The sequence below is a fragment of the Pan troglodytes genome, chromosome 18 (assembly GCF_028858775.2).
Source record: "Pan troglodytes isolate AG18354 chromosome 18, NHGRI_mPanTro3-v2.0_pri, whole genome shotgun sequence".
NCBI classification, from domain to species: Eukaryota; Metazoa; Chordata; class Mammalia; order Primates; family Hominidae; genus Pan; species Pan troglodytes.
Window position 1 is genome coordinate 16,921,487 of NC_072416.2, and position 8,115 is coordinate 16,929,601.

The 8,115-nt window shown below is 47.7% G+C and overlaps 1 non-coding gene across 1 annotated transcript; it reads left to right on the top strand.

The window, feature by feature from the left end:
- Positions 1-7,493: 7,493 nt before the first annotated feature.
- Positions 7,494-7,565, top strand: TRNAT-CGU (transfer RNA threonine (anticodon CGU)). Its single transcript has one exon. It is a non-coding gene; the product is annotated as a tRNA-Thr (tRNA).
- Positions 7,566-8,115: the final 550 nt, after the last annotated feature.

The window sequence follows — 8,115 nt, forward strand, 5'->3', positions numbered from 1 at the left end:
TGAGGCAGGAGAATTGCTTGAACCTGGGAAATGGAGATTGCAGTGAGCCAAGCTTGCACCACTGCACTCCAGCCTGGGTGACACAGTGAGACTTCGTCTCTAAAAAAAAATGCAATCCAGAAGATTGTGTCATTTATGTACCAGGGATCTTAAAATACAAGGTCTAGGAAAAGGTCACTAACAAAATCGCTTCCTGGATAATGTGAGTAAAGGTCTGAGTTTTTGAAATGTATAATATGAATAAACATAAAGGGAAATAAATGATTATTTCCTATTTTGAAAAATGCATACCATCTATCATTCATCATGTGAGATTCTCCTACTACTTTATAGAAAGTAGCAACATATGTGAAGGAACTAATTTTGGACATTTACATATTATGTCTTACAAGCTCATAACACTAAAAAGAACCAAAGGAATTTGGTTTGATACCAGTACACTCCAACCCATAACACGCATCTCAAGCAGCTGGGTAAACGTTGGCCACGTTGTTACACAAAGGGTGAGGCTGATTATTTCTACCTCCTCTCAACTAACTCCACACAAAGCTAAAAATGAGAGAGACTTGAGCAAAAGCAAACATCACTCCTGGAGTCCAGTGGGACCGATGGCCAGCTCACTCACCAGTAAGCAGATATTTTTAGTAGATAAGGCTGGTAAAATACAACACAGAGAGGTCATCTTAGGAAAGTAATGGACCTTATATCCATGGCCAAGAGCTCTACACGTGTGCATGAGGGACAAGTGCAACAATGCAAGAGAAGCTGTAATGAAGAAAAATCGGAAACAACCTAGGTGGCCAGCAATAGGGGAATAATAATAATTATTTTTATTTGAGATGGAGTTTTACTCTTGTCACCCAGGCTGGAGTGCAGTGGCGTGATCCTGGCTCACCACAACCTCCACCTCCCAGGTGTAGGCAATTCTCCTGCCTCAGCCTCCTAAACAGCTGGGATTACAGGCATGTGCCACCACACCCAGCTAATTTTGTATTTTGAGTAGAGAGACAGGGTTTCACCGTGTTGGACAGGCTGGTCTCAAACTCCTGACCTCAGGTGATCAGCCCACTTCAGCCTCCTAAAGTGCTGGTACTACAGGAGTGAGCTACAGCAACCAGCGGGGAATTATAAAAACTGTGGTGCAGTCACCTAGTAGATTAGAATGGGGCAAATAAGGAATGAGCTAGAGCCACAGGGAATATGGCTAAATAAAGCTCCAGTGGTCTGTAGAATCCAAAATATGTACATTAAAAAATGTATATGGCCGGGCACCATGGCTCACTCCTGTAATCCAAGCAGGAGGGTAGATCACCTAAGGTCAGGAGTTTGAGACCAGCCTGCCCTACATGGCGAAACCCCGCCTCTACTAAAAACATAAAAATTAGCCAGGCATGGTGGCGCATGCCTGTAATCCCAGCTATTCAGGAGGCTGAGGCAGGGAGAATCACTTGAACCCAGGAGACGGAGGTTGCAGTGAGCCGAGATCTCACCACTGCACTCCAGCCTGGGCGACAGAGCAAGGCTCTGTCTCAAAAAAAAAAAAAAAAGTGTACAATATGATACCATTTGAGGGGAGAAAAATCCTCCCCAAAAGTCTTTATTTCCTATGGATAAATAGATATCAACACGAAAGCAAAGGAAAAGATATGTAATGATTCCAAGTAAACTCCTAACAGTGGTCAACCTTGAAAAAGAGGAGGAGGAAGGAGGGAACTTAGAGCTGGGAGGGTGGGGGCCCTCTGCTCCTGCAGGCAGAATGATAAGAGAAATAGCAATTTTGTTCTTTCACTGTCTACTGCTTCTTATATAGATCGACCCATTGTCTACTCTGCATGCTAATGTTGTAGCTCCGATAATCTGGTTGACCTTTTTAGAGCTTATCTGGGGGGAAAAAAAGGAAAGGGAAAAAAGAACAAAACTTTTTATTATTCATAGCTGCCAACTTGATCTTGTTCTGGCTCTGGAACGAACCAATTTAAACAGATACTTTCCAAGGTTAGAGAGGTTCAAAGATTGATTTGATGAGGTGATACCAGGGCATCCTGTACAACTGTAATTTCTGTGCAGGAAAAAAATCTACTTTTCATCCCTATAACATTTTGTGTGTGGTTGCCATTATTTGTTAAGGGTGTTGAAATAATCATCATCACCTCTCTTTTCAAGCCAGAAGATTTTTGGTTACACAGACCACACATCTTGCTGCATTCTGCCAGTGCTGACACAATTCCCACGTGTGGCAGGGATTTTCACTTGGACAGACTGTTAAAAGGAGGTGAATACAGTTCCCATAATCATTCCAACTACTCCTCCACTGAAAAAAAAATCACAGGAAACTCACATAATTAAATTCCAAAGAAATGAATTCAGAATTAAAGACTCACAGGCATCAGCATCAAACAATGGGGAAATGAAATATTCATGGATAGGAAGATTCCATACTGTTAAGTCATCCATTTCCTCCAAATTCATCTGTAGATTCAACGCATTCCCAATCAAAATCCCAGAAGGCATTTTATAGAAACTGATGAGCCGATTCCAGGAATTATATGGAAATGCAAAGGATCTATTATAGGCAAAACAATTTTGTCAAAGAAAAACAAAGTGGAAGGATTTACAATACTTGATTCTGTACCCACTATAAATACACAATAATCAAGACTGGTGGTAATTGCCATAAAGATGGACATATGGATCAACAGAACAGAATAAAAAGACCAAAAATAGACCACACAGACACAGTTCATTGAATTTTAACCAAGGTACCCAGGCAATTCAATGGGGAGAGGGTAATCATTTCAACAAATGGTGCTGAGGCCCAGCACGGTGGCTCACACCTGTAATCCTAGCACTTTGGGAGACCAAGGCAGGAGGATCACTTGAGCCCAGGAGTTCAAGACCAGCCCAGGCAACATAGCAAGACCCCCCCCCCTCCACCCCCGATATCTACAAAAGAATTTTAAAATTAGGGCCAGGCGAGGTGGCTCAGGCCTGTAATCCCAGCACTTTGGGAGGCTGAGGTGGGCGGATCACTTGAGGTCAGGAGTTCAAGACCAGCGTGGTCAACATGGTGAAACAGCATCTCTATTAGAAATACAAAAATTAGCCGGGCCCACATGGTGGCACATGCCTGTAATCCCAGCTACCCGGGAGGCTGAGGCAGGAGAATCCTTGAACCTGGGAGGCAGAGTTTGCAAGTGAGCCAAGATCATACCACTGCACTTCAGCCTGGGTGACAGAACGTCTTGAAAAATAAATAAAAATTAAAAATTAGCCCGGTAGGCATGGTGGCATGTGCCTATAGTCCCAACTACTCAGGAGGCTGAGGCAGGAGGACCAGCTGAGCCAAGGGCTGAATCAGGAGAATCACTTGAGCCCAGGAGTTAGAGGCTGCAGCGAGCTATGATCATGCCATTGCACTCCAGCCTGAGTGACACAGCAAGACCTTGTCTCTTTAAAAAACAAAAAGAACCCTGCCCATCCCTGGCAACACAGGGCCCCTGCCTCAAGGAGCTGGGATACTGTGAGTAGCTAAGTGTGCTTTCTTTAGGTAAAATCTTTATTTAGGATGTTAGTAAAAAGCCCACTGTCATGACCTCAGATGACCTAAATATCCAAGCCTGAGGGTTTTTTCTCTTCCTCAAGCAAATGAATTTCTCCAGGAATACTTTAAAGCAGTGCTTCCCAAAGTGAGGCCCTGGACCAGCTGCAGCAGCATTAACTGGGAACTTAGAAAGGCAGCTCCGTGGACCCAGCCCAGACTAACTGAATCAGCCTGCATTTTCATGAAATCTGCAGGTGCCACCCAGCCACCACCAAGGCTTACTGAGATAACGCAGGTGCCAGCCCCTCACAGGCCAGGAAGAGCCTCTCTGTTGCCCACCCTCACTCTGTGGAGGGCAGCAGGCACCAGGCACACAAGGTGAGCCAGGATGGAGGAGCTGGGGGAAGCCCAGGTCCTCCCTGGAGCCAGAAAGTGTCTTGGAGACATTGCCATTGAATTGTTCAGCAACAATTTTTCAGACACCCACAGCTGTAGCTAAACCACTTTAGATAGATACTGTATCTCGGTGGGGCTTAGGTTAATCAGGCACCATCAGGAAGGGAGAGAGGAAGTAAAAAGGCATTCAGCCTTCTAAGACCCTCAGGAGGTCTTTTTGAAAATCTAATAACGGCTGGGCGCGGTGGCTTATGCCTGTAATCCCAGCACATTGGGAGGCTGAGTCAGGTGGATCACGAGGTCAGGAGCTCAAGACTGGCCTAACATGGTGTAACCCCGTCTCTACTAAAAATACAAAAATTAGCCAGGCGTGGTGGCACGCACCTGTAATCTCAGCTACTCAGGAGACTGAGGCAGGAGAATCACTTGAACCCGGGAGGCGGAGGTTGCAGCGAGCTGAGATTGCACCACTGCACTCCAGCCTAGGTGACAGAGTGAGACTGTCTCAAAACAAAAACAAAAACCCCGATAAATTGTGACATCCCTCTTCCAGGAAAACTATATACGCACTTTATATATACTTTTGGGGAAGTCACACGTTTCCTGGGCTTGAGTGCATGGGCTCAGGTTAAGAAATTTTTGAGACAGTCTCACGCCATCTCTGCTCACTGCAACCTCCGCTTCCTGGGTTCAAGTGATTCTCCTGCCTCAGCCTCCGGAGAAGCTAGGACTATAGGCATGCGCCACCACACCCAGCTAACTTTTTGTATTTTAGTAGAGACGTGGTTTCACCATGTTGCCCAGGCTGGTCTTGAACTCTTGAGCTCAGTCTACCCAACTGGGCCTCCCAAAGTTCTAGGGATTACAGGCATGAGCCACCTCCGGCCTAAGAATTTCTACTTTACAAACAGGCACAGGGAAATAGAGGTGCCAGAAAAAGCCAAAAAAGATTAAAGACATATATATGTATATATTTTGTTTGTTTCTAAAATAGAAAAGAGTGCCTAAGTTTCAACACAAAGGAAAAGTGGATGCTTATAAATTATTCAGATCTAGGCAACTTAATTATACAGAAGAAACAAAAAGATCAAAAGTATTCCATCATGGCACTTGGCTTTGTCACCAGATCAATTCTGACATTTTCTCACTTAAAACACCGCCTTTCTAGTCCCTTGAAACCACCCTCTGATTCAGCCAACCCTGGTTTCTCGCCCTAGCATTTGGGAGGCCTGGGATTGGGTCACAGTTGTGTGACAACAGGACCTCACCTGGACCACAGACCCTGTCAGGGCACAGGGAATGTTTGCTTAAAGTTTCTCAGTAAGAGTGAACAATGGCCAATTCCTTATGACCGAGAAATGGAAGGTTTTGGCTTGATCACCAAAAGCCTTACTGAAAGTTCAACACTGGGACATTTGTTGGTACAGTGGTTGGAGAGTCCCCGGAACCATGTGGAAGGGAATCTTACATGTTGGTACCTTCGACAATACTTGTTGAGGACATACCTCGTGCAGACGCCAGGGCCAGGACAGACACATCCACCCTCCAGGTATCTGTGATCTGGGGCTCCTCAGGTCTCCTTTTCACCTGCCAGATAAGTGGGCTTATCAGCCCAACACCTGCCACCTGTATGCTCTATTTTAGGCCTCACATAGGGTCAGAGGGCCCCCTGGCCCTGAGGATACAAAGGGCATCCCACGTGCCCATCAAGGTGCATACGCCCCTTTTCATGTGCCTGGGACACCTGAGGCTTTCAACTGCCTCCCTTCCCTCAGAAGACAAAGATTTTTAAAGTACCCATTAAAATCCAATTTCCATTCCACCTGCCAGTTAGTTTTGGACTCAATCCCCACGTGATTTTCCTTCATTTGCTAATTTCTTTTCATAAGCCTCTGCCACTTCTGCACAGTAAGTCTTCAACAACCCAATAAACACCTCCCCTCCCCCCCAAAAAAAGGATGGGGACAGTGGAGCCAGTATTATCATCTGCCATTCAGAAGCAATGCTTGGTAATGCACGTTTTCTGAACATGTTCTCCAAGTCTGTCTTTCTTTTAATTGGGGAGCTACCAGGTGACCTGCACTTAGAGCGCCACAGCACTCCAGGTGCAAGGCCTCAGGGTTCCAGTCCTAATGCCTGGAGGGAAAATTACGCAATTCCCACTCACCTGCCCAAACTTTGACATTGAAAGCATCTCTCTGGTATTTTTCAGCTTCCTATTTGCCTATACACCTGCATGGCAGGCTGTGGACGTTCTTAGTATAGGCCCCTATATACCCTACCGCATCACTGGTACCAGCAGGCAGAGACACACATAACAGAATGTTCTGTGAGCAAAACAAATCCTCCAGTCAACCTAATGCCCAGCTCCCAGCAACAGATTAAATCAATTGTAGCACAGCCACTCAATGGAAAACCATGTAGTTACTAGAGACTAAGGTAACCCACCCATGCATAATAATCCCATTAATTATAGTATATACTTTAGTATATATGATTTGCTATATGGTGTTAATATTACACAACACATTCATGAATAATAGAAATTGTTATATTTCTCAAACAATGCTATTAATTTTGATTAAACTGTATTACCTACCAAGAGCCATTGAATTAACACATCATACATTAATTCATGAAAACTCAAAGTGCAGAGAACAGTAAATCAGTCCGTTTGTGTGGAAATCAAAGGGCATGTTTGAATCTATAAATATGAGCGTGCACATTAAACTGTCAGGTGCCTTGGGGCTGACTTAGCCGGCAAGTCAGCAGGTCTGGGCGGGAGAGAAGTTGCATTTCTCACAAAATCCCAGGTGCTGCTGCTGGTCTTGGGACCAGGGACACATCCAGGCTAAACAGGTAAACTGGGGGAAGAAGAAACTTTCGGCTTTGTTTGTTTGTTTGTTTTTATTTTTTTCTTTTCTTTGAGACAAGGTCTCCCTCTGTCGCCCAGGCTGGTGTGCAGGGGCGCGATCTCGGCTCACTGCAGCCCCGATCTCCTGGGCTCAAGCGATCCTTCCGCCCGGGCCAAAGCGGGGAGCTTCCAGAAGCTTTTATTTTCTAAATCTCACGCCTCCATTCAGCAACCCTGGCTGGGCGTGGGCTCCCTGCAAGGCGGCGGTGGACGGCCCGCAGTCGGGCCGATAAGGAAACCTGCTACCATTCCTTGGCTTCCTGGGTGCCTCACTCTAGAGGGGAAACTGAGACTCCGAGTCGAGCCGTCCCGAAGCGCTACATCGCTGGCGGGGCTGGGATTCGAACCCAACTTCTGAGATACAGGCCGGTGCCCCGCCCGCGGGACCTGCGGGACCTGCGGGACCCTCGGGACACCGCTCCAGCCGCGCCCCGGGTCCAGAGGTTCTCCAGCCCACTGCAGGCGACAGAATCGCCCGCGGGTCCCCGAGCCCCCGAGCCCCCGAGCCCGCCGGCGCGCGCCCGTTGAAGCCCCGCCCCGCCGGCCGCAGCAGGGAGGGGGACGGTGCGAGCTCGTGCCCGCTGGGCGGGCGCACGGGAGCGGCGCCAGGATAGAGGTTCGCGAGACCGCCATTGCAACGCAGGCGCGGTGGCCAAGTGGTAAGGCGTCGGTCTCGTAAACCGAAGATCACGGGTTCGAACCCCGTCCGTGCCTGATATCCAGCCTTCCGCTATAGGGTGGAGACTTTTTAGGAGTGGTCGACTCTTGCCGCACTCTGCGAGTAGATCCTTCCCCCTGGACTGCAGACCCAGCCAACTGTTTTCCTTCAAGGGTTTGGGTTCAAGCTCCCATCCTTCCCTCGCAGAAGGTGGAAGTCTGGGTGGTCCAGCCTCGGCGAGTATGGTCCGCAAATTTGGCCGGCCCCGGCGATCGGCTCCCTACACACAGCTACCCCTGGGGCGCTTCATCCCCTGGGAGAAGATGGAGGGCTCTGGGGGTGGGGCGGGGCTCGCAAACTCAAAGGGTCCCCTGCAGATCATGGCCTCAGGGAAGCCCCAACACCCTTGGGGCAAGGAGACCTGCAGCTGCTGGAGTTTGGCTTAAGGGCCCATCCACATTCTTCTGCACAGGAAAATCCAATTTTATCCGCTCTAACAAAAGCCCTGCCGTTGCCTGATACAGAGCCCACACCCAGAGTCAGCTGGTGTCTGTCTGGCTTGCTATTTTTGAAAGGAAATCCACTGTAGGCATTGCATTCGAAAGA